Source organism: Triticum dicoccoides, chromosome 3A, assembly GCF_002162155.2.
Source record: "Triticum dicoccoides isolate Atlit2015 ecotype Zavitan chromosome 3A, WEW_v2.0, whole genome shotgun sequence".
In the NCBI taxonomy this organism is placed as follows: domain Eukaryota; kingdom Viridiplantae; phylum Streptophyta; class Magnoliopsida; order Poales; family Poaceae; genus Triticum; species Triticum dicoccoides.
The window spans coordinates 448,974,916-448,995,430 of NC_041384.1; the positions used below are offsets into that span (position 1 = coordinate 448,974,916).

The 20,515-nt window shown below is 44.4% G+C and overlaps 1 long non-coding RNA gene across 1 annotated transcript; it reads left to right on the plus strand.

Moving 5' to 3' along the window:
• The first annotated feature begins 253 nt into the window (after positions 1-253).
• Positions 254-1,375, plus strand: LOC119271613. Its single transcript, XR_005134636.1, has 2 exons — positions 254-1,009; positions 1,085-1,375. It is a non-coding gene; the product is annotated as an uncharacterized LOC119271613 (long non-coding RNA).
• Positions 1,376-20,515: the final 19,140 nt, after the last annotated feature.

Below are 20,515 nucleotides of genomic sequence, written 5' to 3' on the forward strand. Positions count from 1 at the left end.
TCATTCTTAGAACAGCAACATATATATATATATAGGGTGGGTCTATTATAATAACACCCTTAAGAGTCTTATTATGATAACAGCGAAGCTTATTCTGATAACACCCCCAACCCACCTCCCGCACTACCACAACCCCAATCCGACTCCACCTTCTTCCGCCGGCAGCACCCGCTACGCCCGTGGCCACAAAAAAGATGCCCGACGACCCCTCCTCACCACCACTCATTCCCTTTCCCTTATCCTCTCCACCTCCTTCCTTCAGCCGGGGTCGCGCCCACCCCACACTGCCCGACGCCCCTCCTTAAGGCCAGGAGCGAGCAGCACCCCGGCCTCCCTCCCGCGGCGACGGGAAGCACCCAGACACCCCTCCCCCAGCGCCCTCACCTTCTTCCTTCAGGGGTCACCGGATCCCGACGGGATCTAGTCAAGCCCTGCTCGCCAAAAGACGGCGTCGGAGCGACGGCTGCACCCCGGCCCCCCTCCCCCAGCGGCTTTACCCCGGCCCCCCTCCCCCAGCGGCTGTACCCGCTGCCGCCCCGACCAAATCACATCCCCGGCGGAGTACGCGCTGGATCGGCCGATGGGGAGGGCCGTCGCTACCATGTCTCCCCTCCAGATGGCCTTCTTGCGACGACCAGCTGCTGGCGATTTGGCCGTGACGGTGAGCCCAACCTCGGATCTGTCCATGACGGTTAACCCCCGGATCTGTCTCCATCTTCCTCCCCCTCCATTGGTTGCTGGCCGTGACGGTGAGCCCAACCTCGAAGAGGAAGGAGCATGAGCTGCGGCAGAGTAAGCCCCCGCAGATGTGGCTCTGCCGTGGTCGATCCAAGGGCTCCCGTGCAGTCCACTACCTCGGTGCACGCAGCATGTCGGCACCCCCCCTCACGAGATTCGGCGGGCTGTAGGTCGTCGCTTGCCACCGTGAGGTCGGCTTCCGAGCGGCATGGCACAGTGCCACAAGTTCCCCTCCCCTCGTCACCTCCACCTCCATGGCCGGTCCCCGGATGTGCGTCTGCGAGCTACTACAACTATTGAAGTTCATTTGATGTTTTATTGAAGCTCACTAAAATTTGTTTTGTAGTTCACTATGGAAAAAATGCGCCAAGTTTCCTGGAGTTGGCTCAATTCCTCTCCCCCGACGAGGAGTCCGTGCTCCCCTACCCGAACCACGCATCCAGGAGCTCCTCCCGGCCCACGGCGATCTCCTGTGCGCGGCACCACCACTCTTCCTTCGAATCAAGGCATAAAGTTTGGAGCATGTGAACAAGCAGTGCAAATGGTGCATTTTTTGTTTGAGAATTTTGTGTATAAAAATTACAGGGACTCATTTTGTGTTTGGGATGAGACTATTCAAATAATGTAGTTTGAAGTATGTACACATGCAGTGCAGTCCGGGCTTTTTGTGCTTGGGGATTTTACGTAAAGCATGAAAATTGCAGTGACTCATTTGAATGCAGTTCCGGGGGAAACATGGTGCTGTTGAGACTTTAGCATGCAGTTTAGACCATGTGGACATGCAGTGCAAAAATGGTGTGTTTAGAAACGTGTATTTTTCGTAGTCTTTGTAAAGTTTTGGCCTATTTGTGGACTCCCATTTGATTGCAGCCCATGCGCGCGACGCGTGCTGTCCTGTGGTGTGGACTTTTAGTTCGCCAGGAACTACGGAAGTAAATAAAACATTCTTAAAGTTTAATTTGCTATTATAAAAAAGTGTGAGAAAAAATAAAAATATATAAAAATTGATGCAGTCCATTGGGGCACTGCGTACGGTTCTCATGGCTTGTGTGTGAAGTTTTTTTTCTTTGGGTTCACACAACACGGTTCAATATCAGGTTGACTTTGGTCACCCCCAAAAACTAACCCTCTCGCTGCAGTACAGTTTGTGGTTGCACGAAATTCTATTTAATTTTATGTAGTGCACTTTTAATCCTTGTGTAGAAAAAACACTGAAAAGAAAATAAATTGATGCAGTCCGCTTGCCTTGTCACAACATTACATACTCGGTAACAAAGTTTTTGAAGTTCACTAGCAAAAAATAATGTGGTTCACTTTTTAGAGTGGTTCACTTATACCGAATGTGAAGTGCAAAAGGAAAAAGGAAATTTTTAGAAAATGATAAAAAAGTAATGCGGTTCACTTTTGATAGTGTTGCGGTTTCAATTGCACTCGTCTCTGCGGTCCACTCGTTCATAGAAAATATTGAAAAAAAAACAAAAAAACTCGTCTGAGAAAATTTACGTATGACAAAAGAATTCATGAAGTTCATTTGACTATTTGATGAAGTGCGGTTTTTAGTCTCAAGCAGTGCGGTTTTCTGTCTGATACAGTACGCACGTCAATTTTGGTGTCACGAAAAACAGAGTGTCCGCATTTCGGTAAATTCGAAATTCCTCTTAAACCATAAGGAATTAGAAAGAGTGTTCAACATGAAAACGTTGCGCCTCGTCGATATCTTTCCAACGGCGTATCGTTTGAATCATTCCGACCAGCGCTCTGAGAAAGTTTCACGAAAAACGACCGCTGCCACTCATCGTCAGCCACACGATTTTCAAAAATAACTAAAATCCGTAAGGAATCTCAAAAACATGTCAAAATATGAAAGTTGTGCCTCGTTCGTAGCTTTTCAATAGTATATTACACGCCTTGTTTCGACAAACGGTTAGAAACCTGGAGCGAAAACAGTACCGAAAATTTGATTTTTTTTAAACAGAATTCCGCGATTTAGTAAAGTTGAAACTGCTCTTAAACTGTAACAAAATAGAGAAAATAATAGCTACGAAAAAGACGCGCCTCGACGATATCTATCCAACGGTGTATCGTTTGCTTCATTCCGACGAGCGGTTTAGAAAAAAACGCGAAAAAACACTCGCTGCCACTCGTCATGGGCCGCACCATTTTCAAAACTGCTCTTAAACTATGAGGAATCTCGAAAAGTGTTCAACATGGAGAAGTTGCGCCTAATCCATAGCTTACCAACGGTATATCATACGCCTTGTTCCAATAAACGGTTAAAAACCTAGAGCAAAAACAGTAACGGAAAAACACTGCGTACAGTTTTTTACGACACGAAGTTCACTAGTCTCTGTAATGCAGTGCTCTTGCTAAAGAAAGTGCAGTGCCCTCGCGTTGAGCATGCAGTGTGGAAGTGTTATCAGAATAGATCGGCTATATATATATATTGTCATATGATCTCTTATGCTAAAGTAACAATTCAATCACAATTTCAAGTATGAATCATAAACTTCATTGAGAACCAACAAACTCTAACCTCAATCATTGAGGCAATTGCAATTTATCATAACATAGGAAAGAGTCAATATAAGAGCTTTTCAGCAAGTCCACATACTCAACCATCTTTTAGTGTTTCATAATTGCTAACACTCACACAATATTTATGGGTATGAAGTTTTAATCGGACACAGAGAAAGATAGGGGCTTATAGTTTTGCCTCCCAACTTTTTACCTCAAGGGTAATGTCAACAATAATAGTTCATGAAGACTCACATCCAATTAGCTATATATATCAGGATCTTTCCAACACATTGTGCTTGCCAAAGGATAAAATGTAAAAAGTAAAGGTGAAGATCATCATGACTCTTATGTAAGGTAGAAGATAAAAGTAAAAGATAGGCCCTTCGCAGAGGGAAGCAGAGGTTGTCATGTGCTTTTATGGTTGGATGCACAAAATCTTAATGCAAAAGAATGTCACTTTATATTGCCACTTGTGATATGGACCTTTATTATGTAGTCCGTCGCTTTTATTTCTTACACATCACAAGATCGTATAAAGCTTATTTTATCCACATTAATAAGTCATACATATTTAGAGAGCAATTTTTATTGCTTGCACCGATGACAACTTACTTGAAGGATCTTACTCAATCCATAGGTAGATATGGTGGACTCTCATGGCAGAACTGGGTTTAGGGATATTTGGAAGCACAAGTAGTATTTCTACTTGGTGCAGAGAACTTGGCTAGCATGAGAGGGAAAGGCAAGCTCAACATGTTGGATGATCCATGACAATATAATTTATCTCAGATGTAAGAAAACATAACCCATTATGTTGTCTTCCTTGTCCAATGTCAACTCTTAGCATGCCATACTTTAATGAGTGCTCACAATCATAAAAGATGTCCAAGATAGTATATTTATATGTGAACCTCTCTTTCTTTATTACCTCCTATTAATTGCAACAATGACCAAAACTATGTTTGTCAACTCTCAACAACTTTTATTCATCATACTCTTTATATGTGAGCTCATTACTCTCCATAAGATCCATATGATCTCTTTTTATTTATTTTTATTTCTTCTCTTTTATTTTATTTAATTCCCTCAAGATCATAGCAAAATAATCAAGCCCTTGACTCAACACTAATCTTTATTATATATAGCTCACGGACTCGATTACATAGAAGGATCATAAAGCAAAACTCACAACTAGATCATACAAAAACTTTATTCTACTAGATCAAGATATTATCAAAAAGGATCGAACTAAGAAAACGGTAAAGATAAAAGTGATGGTGATACGATACCGGGGCACTCCCCCAAGCTTGGCAATTGTCAAGGGGAGTGCCCATACCAGATACTCAGTTCTTCTTTGTTGGTGAATAAGGTTGAGTTGTTGATGATGGATAGTCGCACATCGAGCGTATGAGGTCCTCCAACTTGCGGATGATGCCCTTGATTGCGATGATATGCTCCTTCAACAAAATATTTTCATGTGTGACATACTTGTTTTGTATACGAGCTAACTCAATCATCTTGAAAGCTTCGATCTCAGTTGGGGTAAGAAGATTATGATCAAGTTGAAGGATGGCTTCTGCTGCCGGAACTTGGTCCTCCGTGGCCTTCTTGATCCCTTCATCCTTGTTGATCTCCATAGGTTCTTCCCTCCTCAGTTCTATCTTTATTAGCCAAGCATCGTTGTCACCATTGTTGGAGGAGGGGGACGACATGATGCCTGGCCTTGACAACCCTGACAGAAAACAGCTCGAAACAAGAACACAGGATATTTGCATGGTACGGTGGTCAAAACCTTCGGGAGATTATATAATGAATCTTTACCGACCAAAAGAAGTATCTTGCAAGAAAACGGAGTCCGAAGAGCACACGAGGTGCCCACGAGGCAGGGGCGCGCGCCCAGGGGGTAGGGCGCGCCCTCCACCCTCGTGGAAGCCTCGTGTCCTTCCCGGACTGCTTCTTGTTTTCCTATTTTCTTAAATATTCCAAAACAAAGAAATATTGCCATTAGAACTGTTTTGGAGTCGGTTTACTTACCGTACCACGTACTTATTCCTTTTCGGAGTCTGAAATGTTCCAGAAAGTGTCCCTTATGTATTCCTCCGGGGTTACGGTTTCAATAATATTAGTTTCAACATTTATGCGATTACCTGAGATATAATGTTTGATTCTTTGACCGTTCACCACCTTCAGATTTGTGCCTTCGAAGTTGTTGATTTTTATGGCACCAGAATGATAGACCTCCTCGATAACGTAAGGACCTTACCATTAGAGAGAAGTTTTCCTATAAAAAATCTTAAACGAGAGTTGTATAACAATACATAATCACCTACATTAAACTCATGCCTTTGTATCCTTTTGTCATGCCATCTTTTAACTTTTTCTTTAAACAGTTTGGCATTTTCATAAGCCTGGGTTCTCCATTCATCAAGTGAGCTAATGTCAAAAAGCCTCTTCTCACCAGCAAGTTTGAAGTCATAGTTGAGCTCTTTAATAGCCCAATATGCATTATGTTCTAATTCAAGAGGTAAGTGACATGCTTTACCATAAACCATTTTATACGAAGACATACCCATAGGATTTTTATATGCAGTTCTATAGGCCCATAATGCATCATCAAGTTTCTTGGACCAATTCTTTCTAGATCTATTAACAGTCTTTTGCAAAATTAATTTGATCTCTCTGTTACTCAATTCTGCTTGACCACTAGACTGTGGATGATAAGGAGATGCAATTCTATGATTAACATCATACTTAGCAAGCATTTTACGAAAGGCACCATGAATAAAGTGTGAACCACCATCAGTCATTAAATATCTAGGGACTCCAAACCTCGGAAAAATAACTTCTTTAAGCATCTTAATAGAGGTGTTATGATCAGCACTACTAGTTGGAATAGCTTCTACCCACTTAGTAACGTAATCAACAGCGACTAAAATATGTGTATACCCATTAGAGGAAGGAAAAGGTCCCATATAATCAAAGCCCCAAACATCAAATGGTTCAATAACAAGTGAATAATTCATAGGCATTTCTTGACGTCTACTAATATTACCAATTGTTTGACATTCATCACAAGACAAGACAAACTTACGAGCATCCTTGAAGAGAGTAGGCCAATAAAAACCGGATTGCAATACCTTATGTGCAGTTCTATCTCCAGCATGGTGTCCTCCATAAGCCTCGGAGTGACACTTGCGTAGGATCTGTTCCTGTTCATGCTCAGGTACACAACGTCTAATAATACCATCTACTCCTTATTTATAAAGATGTGGGTCATCCCAAAAGTAATGTCTCAAATCATAGAAGAACTTTTTCTTTTGCTGGTATGTGAAACTAGGTGGTATAAATTTAGCAACAATATAATTAGCATAGTCAGCATACCATGGACTAGTTTGAGAAGCATTTATGACATTTAATTGTTCATCAGGAAAGCTATCATCAATAGGTAGTGGATCATCAAGAACATTTTCTAACCTAGACAAGTTGTCTGCAACGGGGTTCTCAGCTCCCTTTCTATCAATAATATGCAAATCAAATTCTTGTAGCAGGAGAACCCATCTAATAAGTCTAGGTTTAGCATCTTTATTTTCCATAAGGTATTTAATAGCAGCATGATCAGTGTGAATAGTTACTTTAGAATCAACAATATAAGGTCTGAACTTCTCACAAGCAAATACAACTGCTAAGAATTCCTTTTCAGTAGTAGCATAATTTCTCTGGGCACCATCTAGGGTTTTACTAGCATATTGGATAACATTTAACTTCTTATCAACTCTTTGTCCTAGAACAACCCCTACAGCATAATCACTAGCATCACACATAATTTCAAAGGGTAAATTCCAATCAGGTGGCTGAACAATAGGTGCAGAAATTAGGGCTTTCTTAAGTATTTCAAATGCTTCTACACAATCATCATCAAAGACAACAGGAATATCTTTTTGTAATAGATTAGTCAGAGGCCGAGAAATTTTTGAGAAGTCCTTAATGAACCTCCTATAAAAAATAGCGTGACCGAGGTGTCGGCGTTCTGGGAACGGGGGTCCCCAGACTTTTCTGCCTGCGGCCTGCGGTGTGGCTCAAAGAGGGGCCCAGCATGGCCCATCTTCACCAACACAAACCCAAGACCCTCGCGAGGGGCCAAGCCTCGCGGAGTGGACGATGCGGAGCTTCCTCAGGCACGGCCTCGTCAGGCTGGCTCATGAGGAGGTGGAGAGATCAAGGCAGGGTACCTCGCGAGGTGCCCGTGACGCAAGCCATGACGACTCAGGGCGCCAGGCGGGTGCCAGCCCGCGCAGCGTCCTCCTTTCCTCTTTGGTGCAAAGGGGGCAAGCGCAACCACGGAGTATCGAGGCATCAGGCAAAGGTTGCCATTTCAGTGCAACGAGACCAAGACCAGGAGGACTACGAGATGGAGGTCACCGTGGAGCCCAAGACAGCGTCATTGCCAGAGCTTTGCGCAGACGAAGACCACTTTTGTCAGGATAGCTGATACTTGCTGTCCCCCTTCAAATTAGCCCGCCATTGTTGGCTCCCTTCCCGCTCGATATTTGAGAAGAGGACCAGGGCCTCTATAAATAGGACCAGCCACCCACGGAGCAAGGTCTCAGGGGGGTCGGTCGGTTGGTTGAGAGAGAGAGAGGGAGAAAGGTGACTGAACTCCTCCCAGCAGTTCATCGCCCCAGCCAAGAACAGACCCTCGCGAGGCTGTTCTTCCTTGTATTGTTCATCATCATCAGCCCAAGAGGCAATCCACCACACCACACACTGGAGTAGGGTATTACACCACAACGGTGGCCCGAACCAGTATAAACCTTGTGTCTCTTGCGTTGTTCTTTCCGTAGTTTAGATCCTAGCATGGCGGGGGGTGCAGGTAGGTAGGACGCGAAATCTCCACGCGCACCCCAGTGTTCGAACCTCAAGGGTCTGCCGGAACCCGAAATCCGACACGAGGAAGCTTCTTATACCTTTAATGTCCTTGGGGCATGGCATCTTTTCAATACCATCAACTTTAGCTTTATCAACTTTGCCTCTTTTAGAAATTTTATGCCCCAAGACAATACCTTCATTAACCATAAAGTGGCATTTCTCCCAATTCAGAACAAGATTAGTTTTTCACATCTCTGCAAAACTCGATCAAGGTTGATTAAGCAATCATCAAAAGAGGATCCATAAACGGAGAAATCATCCATGAATACCTCACAAATCTTTTCGCAAAAGTTAGAGAATATAGCCATCATGCATCTTTGAAAGGTAGAAGGTGCATTACATAAACCAAAAGGCATACGTCTATAAGCAAAGGTACCGAAAGGGAAAGTAAAAGTGGTCTTAGCTTGATCATCAGCTGACACAGGTATTTGAGAGAAACCAGAGTAACCGTCCAGAAAGCAAAAAATGTGTATGTTTGGATAATTTTTCTAGCATTTGATTGATAAAAGGCAAAGGGTAATGATCTTTTTAGTAGCTTTATTTAATTTGCGGAAATCAATTACCATCCTATAACCTGTAATAATTCTTTGTGGGATCAATTCATCTTTATCATTAGGAACAACGGTAATACCTCCCTTCTTAGCTAGGGACACAATGGACAGGACTTACCCACTGACTATCAGCAACGGGATAAATTATACCTGCCACAAGGAGCTTTAATATTTCCTTTCTTACCACTTCCTTCATCTTAGGATTTAGCCGTCGTTGGTGATCAATAACTGGTTTGGCATCCTTCTCCAAATTTGTTTTGTGTTGACATAGAGTGGGACTAATGCCCTTAAGATCATCAAGAGTATATCCAATAGCAGCACGGTGCTTCTTCAGAGTTTTCAATAATTTATTTTCTTCCTGCTCTGAAAGATTAGCACTAATAATAACATGATATATCCTCTTTTCATCAAGATAAGCATATTTAAGAGTATCAGGTAACGGTTTAAGCTCAAACACGGGATCACCCTTGGGTGGAGGAGGATCCCCTAGGATTTCAACAGGCAAATTGTGTTTCAGAATAGGTCCTTCTTTAAAGAATACTTCATCTATTTCCCTTCTTTCATTCATGAACATATCGTTTTCATGGTCGAGCAAATATTGCTCTAAAGGATCATTAGGAGGCACAGCAATAGAAGCAAGACCAATAATTTCATCCTTACTAGGTAATTCCTCATCACGGGGTTGTCTACGAAATTTAGAGAAGTTAAACTCATGAGACATATCACCCAAACCAATAGTAATAACTTCCTTTTCGCAGTCTATCCTAGCATTAATAGTATTTAAGAAGGGTTTAGCAAATATAATGGGGCAAAAGCTATATTGTGGGGAACCAAGAACAAGAAAATCAGCATGATATTTAACCTTCCCACACAAGACTTCAACATCTCTAACAATCCCAATCGGTGAAATAGTATCTCTATTGGCAAGCTTAATTGTAACATCGATATCTTCTATCTCAGCAGGTGCAAAATCGTGCATAATTTCTTTGTATAAGGTATGAGGTATTTCACTAGCACTAGCACCCATATCACATAAGCCATGATAACAATGATCTCCTATTTTAATAGAAATAACAGGCATGCCTATAACAGGTCTATGTTTATCCTTAGCACCAGGCTTAGCAATTCTAGCAGTTTCTTCACAGAAATAAATAACATGCCCATCTATATTATCGGCCAAGATATCTTTAACCATAGCAATATTAGGTTCAACTGTAATTTGCTCAGGGGGTTTGTGTGTCCTAATATTACTTTTACGAACCACAGTTCAAGCTTTAGCATGATCCTTTATTCTAACAGGGAAAGGTGGTTTCTCAACATAAGCAGTAGGAACAATAGGATCATTATAAGTGATAGTCTTTTCTTCAACTTTAATAGGTTCAACTACTTTTACTTCTATGGAAGGATGATATTTAAACCACTTCTTCTTAGGGAGATCAACATGAGTAGTAAAGGATTCACAGAAAGAAGCTATTATCTCAGAGTCAAGTCCATATTTAGTGCTAAATTTATGGAAAACATCGGTATCCATAAAAGATTTAACACAATCAAACTTAGGTGTTATACCTGACTCCTTACCTTCGTCGAGATCCCAATCTTCATAGTTGCATTTAATTCTCTCCAATAAATTCCATTTGAATTCAATAGTCTTCATCATAAAGGAACCGGTACAAGAAGTATCGAGCACGGAGCGATTGTTGTCAGAAAGCCGAACATAAAAATTTTGAATAATCATTTATCTTGAGAGATCATGATTGGGGCATGAATATAACATTGACTTAAGCCTCCCCCAAGCTTGAGCGATGCTTTCTCCTTCGCGAGGCCAAAAATTATATATATAATTACGATCACGATGAACAAGATGCATAGGATAAAACTTCTGATGGAATTCCAATTTCAACCATTTGTAGTCCCATGATCCCATATCATCACATAGCCTATACCATGTCAATGCATCTCCCTTCAAAGATAAAGGGAAGACCTTCTTCTTGATAACATCATCGGGCATACCTGCAAGCTTAAATAATGTCACACCCTAGCTGGTTCATGCATTAGAGTGTTGCAACATGTCTACTTTTACAGAAACTTGAAATGGCGATGACAGAACCCCCAGCACCCCCTGGAAATAACTAGGGTTTACTAAAATTATTTTCAACGAACCCAAAATGCCCTTCACAAAATGTTCATCATTTCTGGATTGGGTTAAAACCCCTGGCAAAAATGGTGCACTCTTTTCTAGGACATTCTGGATTCTTTGAATTAAATCATAAGTATTTGAATTTGGGCATTTAAATGCTATAAAATATTTTAAATGCCCAAATAATTCTGCATTTAAGTGAGGGTTGTTAGGAATAATCCCAACAGAGCCCATAATTATTTTCAGGATTTTAGTAAGTGCCTAAGTATTTTTAATAAAGCCCTAAAGTTACAGAAAAATAGAAAAAGAAAACAAAACAGGAAAAAGGAGAAAGAGAAAGGCTTACCTGGAGCCCACCCAGCAGGCCCACCTGCCGGCCCAGCCCAGCCACCGCTCCAGCGAGATGCTTGGCTTGGCCAGGCAGGCAAGTAGCTGCTCGACGGCAAGCACAGCATGCATGCCACGCAGCTGCCCACCGCCTCGCCGCTCCCCTCGTCGAGCTGTCGACGTGGGACGAACCCCCTCTCTCTCCCCGACCTTGCAGACACTCGCTCTCCCCTCTGGATCCTCTCTCTCGCCCTCCCCGATGATGCCCAAGCCGTCATCGTCGCCGCCGCTCGTTGCAGCCGTGTCCAACACCGTCGCCGAGCCGCGCCACCGTGTCTAGCAGCGTCGCCGTCGTCGACTAGCCAAGCCGCACGACGCCGGAGCCCCTGCAACGTCGTCGTCGCCGTTGTCTTCAACCTCGGGCCGCCCGAGATCGCCGTCACTGTTCCGACCGCACCGAGCCTTCCCCGAGCACACTGACCCTCCCTGTGGCTTCCCTGTGAGTTGCTGAACCTCCCTGTGCTTTCCGTTTCGCCCCTAAAATACCGTAGACGCTGCGCCTCTTGTGCCCGAATGTGCTGCCGCCTGACCACGTCGTCAGCGATGCTCCGGTGACCATTTGGTCACGGGCTTGTGCCTGTCACACTCCCCGTGCGGCGTAGATGATGTAGGTGCTTTCGCCACGCCGCCTAGGCCACTGCAGCCACGTGCACGAGCTGACCCGAGCTTCGGCCTCCGCCAAGCTCGTCGCCGGCGATGCTCCGGCCACTCCCCGGCCAAGCCATCACCACGGCTGGATGTGGGCGAGCACCAGCTGCCCGTAGCTGCTCTCCGTGCATCAAATGGTGCCTTGTGGGCGATCCCCGCAGCGCGCCCCCGTGTCTGGCCTCACCCGCGGCTAAACGCCGGCAGGCTTTGACCCGCTGACCGGCAAGGTTGACTCTGCTGACACGGGTTGACCTCCCCCTCTATCTCACTGACATGCGGGCCCAGCTCGACTAATTACTCTGTTAGTGCTAACTAACTAGGTTAGTTTAATTAGTATAGTCACTAACTAGTGGGCCCTGCCTAATTAATTAGGCTAACTAAACATAGTTAGTGCACAGAGTCACTGACCAGTGGGCCCCACCAGTCAGGTTTGACTGGCCCTGGCGCCTTTGACTCGCTGACGTCACAGTGATGCAGTGCTGACGCAATTATTCATTTTCTGGATTTATTTTTATATAGGAAATTCCAGAAAATAGCCAAAACTTCTAAAAATCATAGAAAATCAACCATAGCTCCAAATCAAACAAATTATATATGAAAAATGATCAGAAAAATTCAATCTATCCATCTTTAGTGGTTTCATGCATGACAAAACACTTTAACCTTGTTGTTTAGGTGAAACAAGCTAATACACTTATTATGCATAAGAACTTTAACCTTCATTTGAATCTTTGAATCAAATGGACCCATTCAACTTGTTTCACATTGCATTAGGCAGGACACATCATTTTGCCATGTCATAGCATGCATCATATTGTTGCATATTGTCATGTGTCGATTATGTTCTGTGTGTCCTTCGTGGTAGGTTCTGCCTCCAAGGATATCTCCGAGTATCCAACTGAAGGGCAGTACCCTACTACCACTCCATCAGGCAAGCAGCCCCATTGATCATATCGATACAATCCCATGTTCTCGCCTCTGCTCTCATTTACTGCATTAAGACAACAACATTTCAAACTACTGTGTGCTGCGGTAGTTGAACCCTTATCCTCTGCATGACCTGTCATTGCCATAGTAACTAGATGAAACCCACTAGCATGTGTAGGAGTTGATTGAGCCATGTTTGTGTTTCCTACCTTGCTATGCCTGCTATGCTTAGAGTTGTGTCAGGTCTGGTTCATCTGGGTGATGGGCTAGAGTGAAATTATTATGACGGTAATGTGAGTGGTGTGTTGAACATGATTTGGTAAAGGTATCGATGAGAGGCCATGTAGGAGTACATGGTGGGTTGTTTCATTGAGGCCGTCCCTAAGAACTGAGATCTGTATGTGTGATTTTAAGAATCAGCTACTACCATGCATTGGGATCCTTACTTGACCCTCTCGGCTTCTTAATCACCCTAGTACTCTGTCCAGGAGTTGCAAATAGTTTCTGGTGTTTGTAGGTTATGTGTTGGCGGCCGTGCGTAGCACTGACCCTAGGGGTGGGCTATGATGCGATAGATACACCGTGGCACGGTGTACTGAGTCACCCATTTGGTGTCTCGGGAACCCTGTTCACATCGTTTGGGGCCGTATGTGGAAACCTCGGCCGGACTCCCTGCGGATGGAACCTGGATAGGCGATAAACCTGGACTAGAGACTTGAGTGTTTAGGTAGGCCGTGGCCGACACCCTCGTTGGGCTTTCGCTTGAAGGTTGCCGAGTACATGTCGTGTAAACGACGGTAAGTGGTGAGAGCGTGTATGAAGAAGTACACCCCTACAGGGTTAACATCATCTATTCGAATAGCCGCGTCCGCGGTAAAGGACTACTTGGTTGCCTATACAGTTCATAAACAAGTTAATGGTTACTACTAAAAGACTCAAGATAAGTGTGAGTACCGAGGATGGCCCTCTCGTAGGATGACGAGGGAGGATCCTTGGTAGAGTATTGTGTTGGTGATTAGTGGACTCGTGTGCGAAAACTATTTTACTAGTGGTGTCTCGTAGGATAGCTTAGCCAAGAGTCAAAGCTGGCTTGTTGCAATAACTCCACCACCTTCTTGAGAATGAGCATGTATAGTAGGTTCTGATGTAAGACTTGCTGAGTACCTTTGTACTCATGTTTGCTTAATTACTATTTTCAGACGAAAACACCGCCCCCTCCGATGGGTTTTATGTAGACCTCGACGTCGATGAGTGACTTGCCACCCAGGTGGTGATCCTGGCCATGGAGGGCCCTATGTAGATAGACAGGCTTCGGGAAGCCTTCGTTCTTTCTAGTGTCTGTACTCAGACTATTTGCTTCCGCATGTGCTTGTATGCTTGTATGACTTGAGTGTCGGGTCATGTGACCCCTACCTATATGAACATGTTATGTATGGCTCTCTGGAGCCTTTAAATAAAGTACTTGAGTTGTAGAGTTTTGTTGTGATGCCATGTTGTATTTGCACATATCGAGCATATTGTGTGTATGATTGAAATGCTTGGTATGTGTGGGATCCGACAATCTAGTTGTTTATCCTTGGCAGCCTTTCTTATGGGGAAATGTAGTCTAGTGCTCCTCGAGCCATAGTAGTCCGCTACAGCCCAGTTCACCGGAGTCCTGCTAGCCCAGCACTACTGCTCAGGACACTTGACTGGTCGGCATGTGTTTCACTTCGTTCCTATGTCTGTCCCTTCGGGGAAATGTCACGCGGTGACTTCCAGAGTCCTGCCTAGCCTGCTACAGCCCGGGTTCCCCGGAGTCCTATTAGCCCAGTGCTACAGCCCGAATTCACACGCTGATGACCGACATGCTCGATGTGATTCATGTATGCCTGTCTCCATAGGTTTGTGCCGCTTTGGGTTCATGACTAGACATGTCAGCCCGGGTTCTCTGTCATATGGATGCTAGCGACACTATCATATACGTGAGCCAAAAGGCGCAAACGGTCCCGGGCCATGGTAAGGCGACACCCGTGGGGATACCGTGTGTGAGGCCGCAATGTGATATGAGGTGTTACCGGCTAGATCGATGTGACTTGGAATCGGGGTCCTGACAAATAATCCACAAACTTCATCCACATAGATTAAGTGTAAGTCGGGATGTAATGTTCCATCTCCTGCAAAAGGATTAGCTAGCAGTTTCTCTATCATACCCGAAGGAATTTCGAAGTAAACATTTTCATTTTCAGTAGGTCCAGTAGGTTGAGGAGCAATTATTTGCTCTACCGGTCGGGGTGAACATACCCCGAACAAGCCCCTCAAAGGATTACTTTCCATAGTAACAAGTGACAGTAAATTTCAGCACACTATATAAAATTTTCCTTACCAAATTCCACCTACCAAAGGCGCTTCACTCCCCGGCAACGGTGCCAGAAAAGAGTCTTGATGACCCACAAGTGTAGGGGATCTATCGTAGCCTTTTCGATAAGTAAGAGTATTGAACCCAACAAGGAGCAGAAGGAAATGATAAGCGGTTTTCAGCAAGGTATTCTCTACAAGCACTGAAATTATCGGTAACAGATAATTTTGTGATAAGGTAATTTGTAACGAGTAGCAAGTAATAAAAGTAAATAAGGTGCAGCAAGATGGCCCAATCCTTTTTGTAGCAAAGGACAAGCCTGGACAAACTCTTATATAAAGTAAAGCGCTCCCGAGGACACATGGGAATTATCGTCAAGCTAGTTTTCATCATGATCATATGATTCGTGTTCGGTACTTTGATAATTTTATATGTGGGTGGACCGGTGCTTGGGTGTTGTCCTTACTTGGACAAGCATCCCACTTATGATTAACCCCCATTTCAAGCATCCGCAACTACAACAGAAGTATTAAGGTAAACCTAACCATAGCATGAAACATATGGATCCAAATGAGCCCCTTACGAAGCAACACATAAACTAGGGTTTAAGCTTCTGTCAGTCTAGCAACCCATGATCTACTTATTACTTCCCAATGCCTCCCTCTAGGCCCAAACAATGGTGAAGTGTCATGTAGTCGACATTCACATGACACCACTAGAGGGATGACAACACACATCTCATCAAAATATCGAACGAATACCAAATTCACATGACTACTAATAGCAAGACTTCTCCCATGTCCTCAGGAACAAACGTAACTACTCACAAAGCATATTCATGTTCATAATCAGAGGAGTATTAATATGCATAATGGATCTGAACATATGATCTTCCACCAAGTAAACCAACTAGCATCCACTACAAGGAGTAATCAACACTACTAGCAACCCACAGGTACCAATCTGAGGTTTGGATACAAGAGATGAACTAGGGTTTGCGATGAGATGGTGCTGGTGAATATGTTGATGGAGATTGACCCCCTCCCAATGAGAGGATTTTTGGTGATGATGATGGTGATGATTTCCCCCTCTTGGAGGGAAGTTTCCCCGACAGAACAGCTCCGCCGGAGCCCTAGATTGGTTCCGCCAAGGTTCCGCCTCATGGCGGCGGAGTCTCGTCCCGAAAGCTTGCTTATGATTTTTTCTCGGACAAAAGACCTCATATAGCAGAAGATGGGCATCGGAGGGCTACCAGGGAGCCCACGAGGTAGGGGCGTGCCCCCATCGTCGTGGCCAGGGTGTGGCCCTCTCTGGTACTCCTTGCGCCCAATATTTTTTATATATTATGAAAAGTGCTCCCGTGGAGTTTCAGAACTTTTGGAGATGTGCAGAATAGGCCTCTAATATTTGCTCCTTTTCCAGCCCAGAATTCCAGCTGCCGGCATTCCCCCTCTTCATGTAAACCTTGTAAAATAAGAGAGAATAGGCATAAGTATTATAACATAATGTGTAATAACAGCCCATAATGCAATAAATATCGATATAAAAGCATGATGCAAAATGGACGTATCAGCATTCCATCAACAACAAGCTCGAAGATACCAAAGCAAGAAGTGCGGGCTAAGACGTATAATGTAGGTGAACTCATTTTACGCCTCCCAGAGAAGAAGAAGGACAAGCTCAAACCAAAATGGGAGGGGCCCTTCATTATAGATGAAGTTCTCACAGGAGGAGCCTATTACCTTCGTAATGTATCAGATAATCGCCTAGAGCCTAACCCATGGAATGCTGCTCGGCTCCGAAGAGTCTATGCATAAGTTTGGCCATACTTCTTTTTCGTTCCTTGTTTTCTCCTCTCCATATTGTTTTTTTATACGATTCCCAAAAATATGTTCGGATAGACCGAACACTTGAGGGGTACACATCCTAATATGTACACACCCCACCATGACTGGGGGCTTCTTTAACGGAAGCTTATTATTATTCCGAGCCTGGAGCTCACAATATATGTGTCGTTTGCTCTTATATAACCTTTTTGCCATTATATGCACCTCTATGACTTCAGTTTTTGCCAAGATGGGTTGCCTTGCTCCTGTGTTTATGCCCTACATTCCCGATTGTTCGGCTAGGGCATAAAGGGAGCACCTCTGCGATTGTTACAGCCGGGTCATCCGGACATGTACCTCAGACGGGTGAAGCCGAAAGCTAGCGTTCTTAAGAGAATATAATTGGTCGGCAATCAAACTACAGATTGTTACATTCTGGTAACTCTTCAAACACGCAAACGGTTTTTCCATATTGCGGACCAAAGCTATGGCGCGCATAATTTCAGCACGCTGACCCAAGGAAAGGAACCCTTAACGGAACTATTCTCCTTCGAAGATGTTTCTTACATATGTAATATAACATACATCCCGAACTAAACATTTTTGTCTGTTAGAGCACAATGACTGGGTTACCTGGTTTCCGGACGGAGTGAATGCTTCTTTTCATTCCAAACAGTATCCGGAAACACTCCAACATTTTGGTTCAGAGGTTATAGCCGAAAGCTTGCGAAGACAATTTTTTTACATGTTCGGATAAAGGTACAGGTCGATCATAATGTACATTAATAGATCAAATCAAATACCTATTCCTTATATATTCCATCTATAAGACTGTCTAACCTACAGTCTTCCTGCGAATACTTCGCGGCTATCATTACTTGGTTATATACCAAATTTACTGGAATTTATTTCCTGTCTGGTCCCTATGGTCCTACTCGGGCCATATGATTTGGATCCAGCTTGGTGAAATGCGTTTTCACCATGGCCCAAGCTTCTCGTGCGCCTTCACGGCAGGCGGATGTCTTCCATAGCTCAAACCGGCGTCGGACACCTTTGAACAAGTTTGCTAGGCCCTCCATACTTTCTGGAGGGGTATCAGATGGCCATAACGCCTTCACCATACTCCTCATGGCTTTCCAGACCCGAGCATGTACGACGAACAGTTCCTTTAGCACATCGCCTTGAAATCCGGATACTTCTTCCTCCAGTCGACCAGTTAATAAGCCTGCAGCAACAGAGTCATGACGTTCCGAATTATGAACTAAAGATAAAACCCCTAGGGTGGTTTTCAATAAGAAAGGAAAACATACCGAACATGCCGCCCTTTAGCCTCTCATTTTCTTTCTGTGCGGCTGATAACTGAGCCCTTAAGCCCTCTATCTCTTTGGATTGTTTGTCTTCTCCCTCCTAGTATTTGTTCTCCTTGGAGGTGTTCATTGCGGCCTTTTTCATTTCCGCTAGTTTGGTAGTAACAATATTCAGCTGCGTTTGGTTTGTTTTCAGCTCCTGGGCTAGCGCAATGTTCTTCTCTTTAAGAACCTAGAGGTAGTATCGATCCTTAAATCGGTTTGCCTCACCGCTTCAAGTCTCGGGGGCTAATGGAATATGCCTATCAAAATTGCATAAACTCTTACCTGTATATCCTTTGAGAATAACAAAGTGACTCCGGCAAGTCTGTCCCAGGCAGCTCAGATGTATGCATCCACTGAGCTCAGTGCAGTGAACTCTTGCTCAGAAAAGGCCGGAGTGCACATGGCCTCCTTCAATAGACGGTGATTCATCACGCTCTCCACTTCGAAATTCGTGACTAACATGTCGTCTAAGTCCTCATGAGGATCTAGACCTGGCATTGCATTGGTTCTCGTCCTAGTTGACGAGTCTGGCACCGGATTGGCGGACATTCGACTAACAGGGCGTTTTCCCACTGTCTGCCGCGTGTTTCTCCTGACATAAAGGATAAAAGGAGACTTTAAAACAATTCGGGCTCATGCCCAGGCATGTATTGAACAACCATACCTCTTGGAAGACTTTGAGGTTTTTGCAGCGCTCCTGGTCCCTTTTCGTTTTGAACAATGACCTTGTGTAGGGACCGCCCTTGAGGAGGCACGGTCCGCCGAGCGCTGATCCTAGTAAAATCCGGATGAGTATAATTGATAAAGGTGCAAGTAGGGATTTCCTTTTAAAGATCCCTCTGAATACTTACGATGAAGAAGGGATAGGGACGAGGTAGTTAGCTATAATAGCTACTTCCGAGTCGTCAAGGCTCGCTTGGTAAAACACCCCATCCTCGAATTCTATGTATATATCCGGATCTTCACAAAAACCAGGGTCTTGGTCGCGATCGTGATCCTCTGGCTGTGGGATGGGCAGTGAATGTCATCGATCATCTTCCTCCATGACTGTTGCATAAATACCAATGGACAAAACTTGATCAGCATCCTGTGACAGCAATAAAGTGACACGGGTAGTCGAAATCTTACCCATTCGATCGGGTTTTACATGGAGTAACCTTCCCTGCAGTTTAGATGGAGGAAGTCTTCCTTTTCTCCCTTGTACAAATCTACCAAGATCATGGCCAGCTCGGCTAGGGTGTCCGGACCCTTGCGTCTATAGCGGGACACATTGTCTTCTCCATTGTAGCACCATAAGGGAGTTACTCTAGATTGGAGAGGCTGGACGCATCTTTTTACGATGATAGCCATAACCTCGATTATTGTGAGCTCGGCATGGGCAATTAATCTGACCTTGCTAACCAACCTTTTAACTTCTGCACTGTCCTCCTCCTTGGGACTTCGGGGACACCAGTTGAAGTGTTTCTTTAAAGGGGCGCTGGAAAACTCAGGAAGGCCGCGCCGAACTGGATCCGGCAGTGGGACGTCATCCATGTAGAACCACTTCGAAGACAACTGTGGGTATACTTCTTTCGGAGTTCCTATGGGGTATCTGGATCCGGCTATACACCACACTTCGGCACCGCCCACTTCAAAAATAGAGCCTCCTCGATGGCGGGGAACAAGGCAAAAGAACTTCCTCCATAGTTCAAAATGGGGCTCGATGCCTAAGAACAGTTCGCAGAGGGCAATGAAACCTGACATGTGCAGAATCGAACCTGGGGTGAGGTTGTGCCGTTGGATGCCATAAAATTCCAATAGGCCCCTGAGAAAGGGATGGATTGGAAATCCTAGTCCCCGCAACAGGAATGGGACAAAGCACACCCTCTCCTCCTTATTTGGGTTGGGGAAGCTCTCAGCCATCACATCATTACTGATTGAGGCCAATCCCATTCGAATGGGGAATATATTCGCGAGGGGAAGATAGCCCTGCGTCTGGAGTCGGCTTAGCTGAAGATGAGGCACAGAGAAACTCTGCCGATCACCCTCTCGAGGGCCATGGGGGCGCGAAGAGGAGCCTGAGGCACAGGCCATGTTGGAAGGCTTTTTTCATGGCTATTCTTGACGGTTTTCCTTTTGTGCGATGTGAGATGGCATTGGGGGATCTAAATCTCCTTATATAGATGATG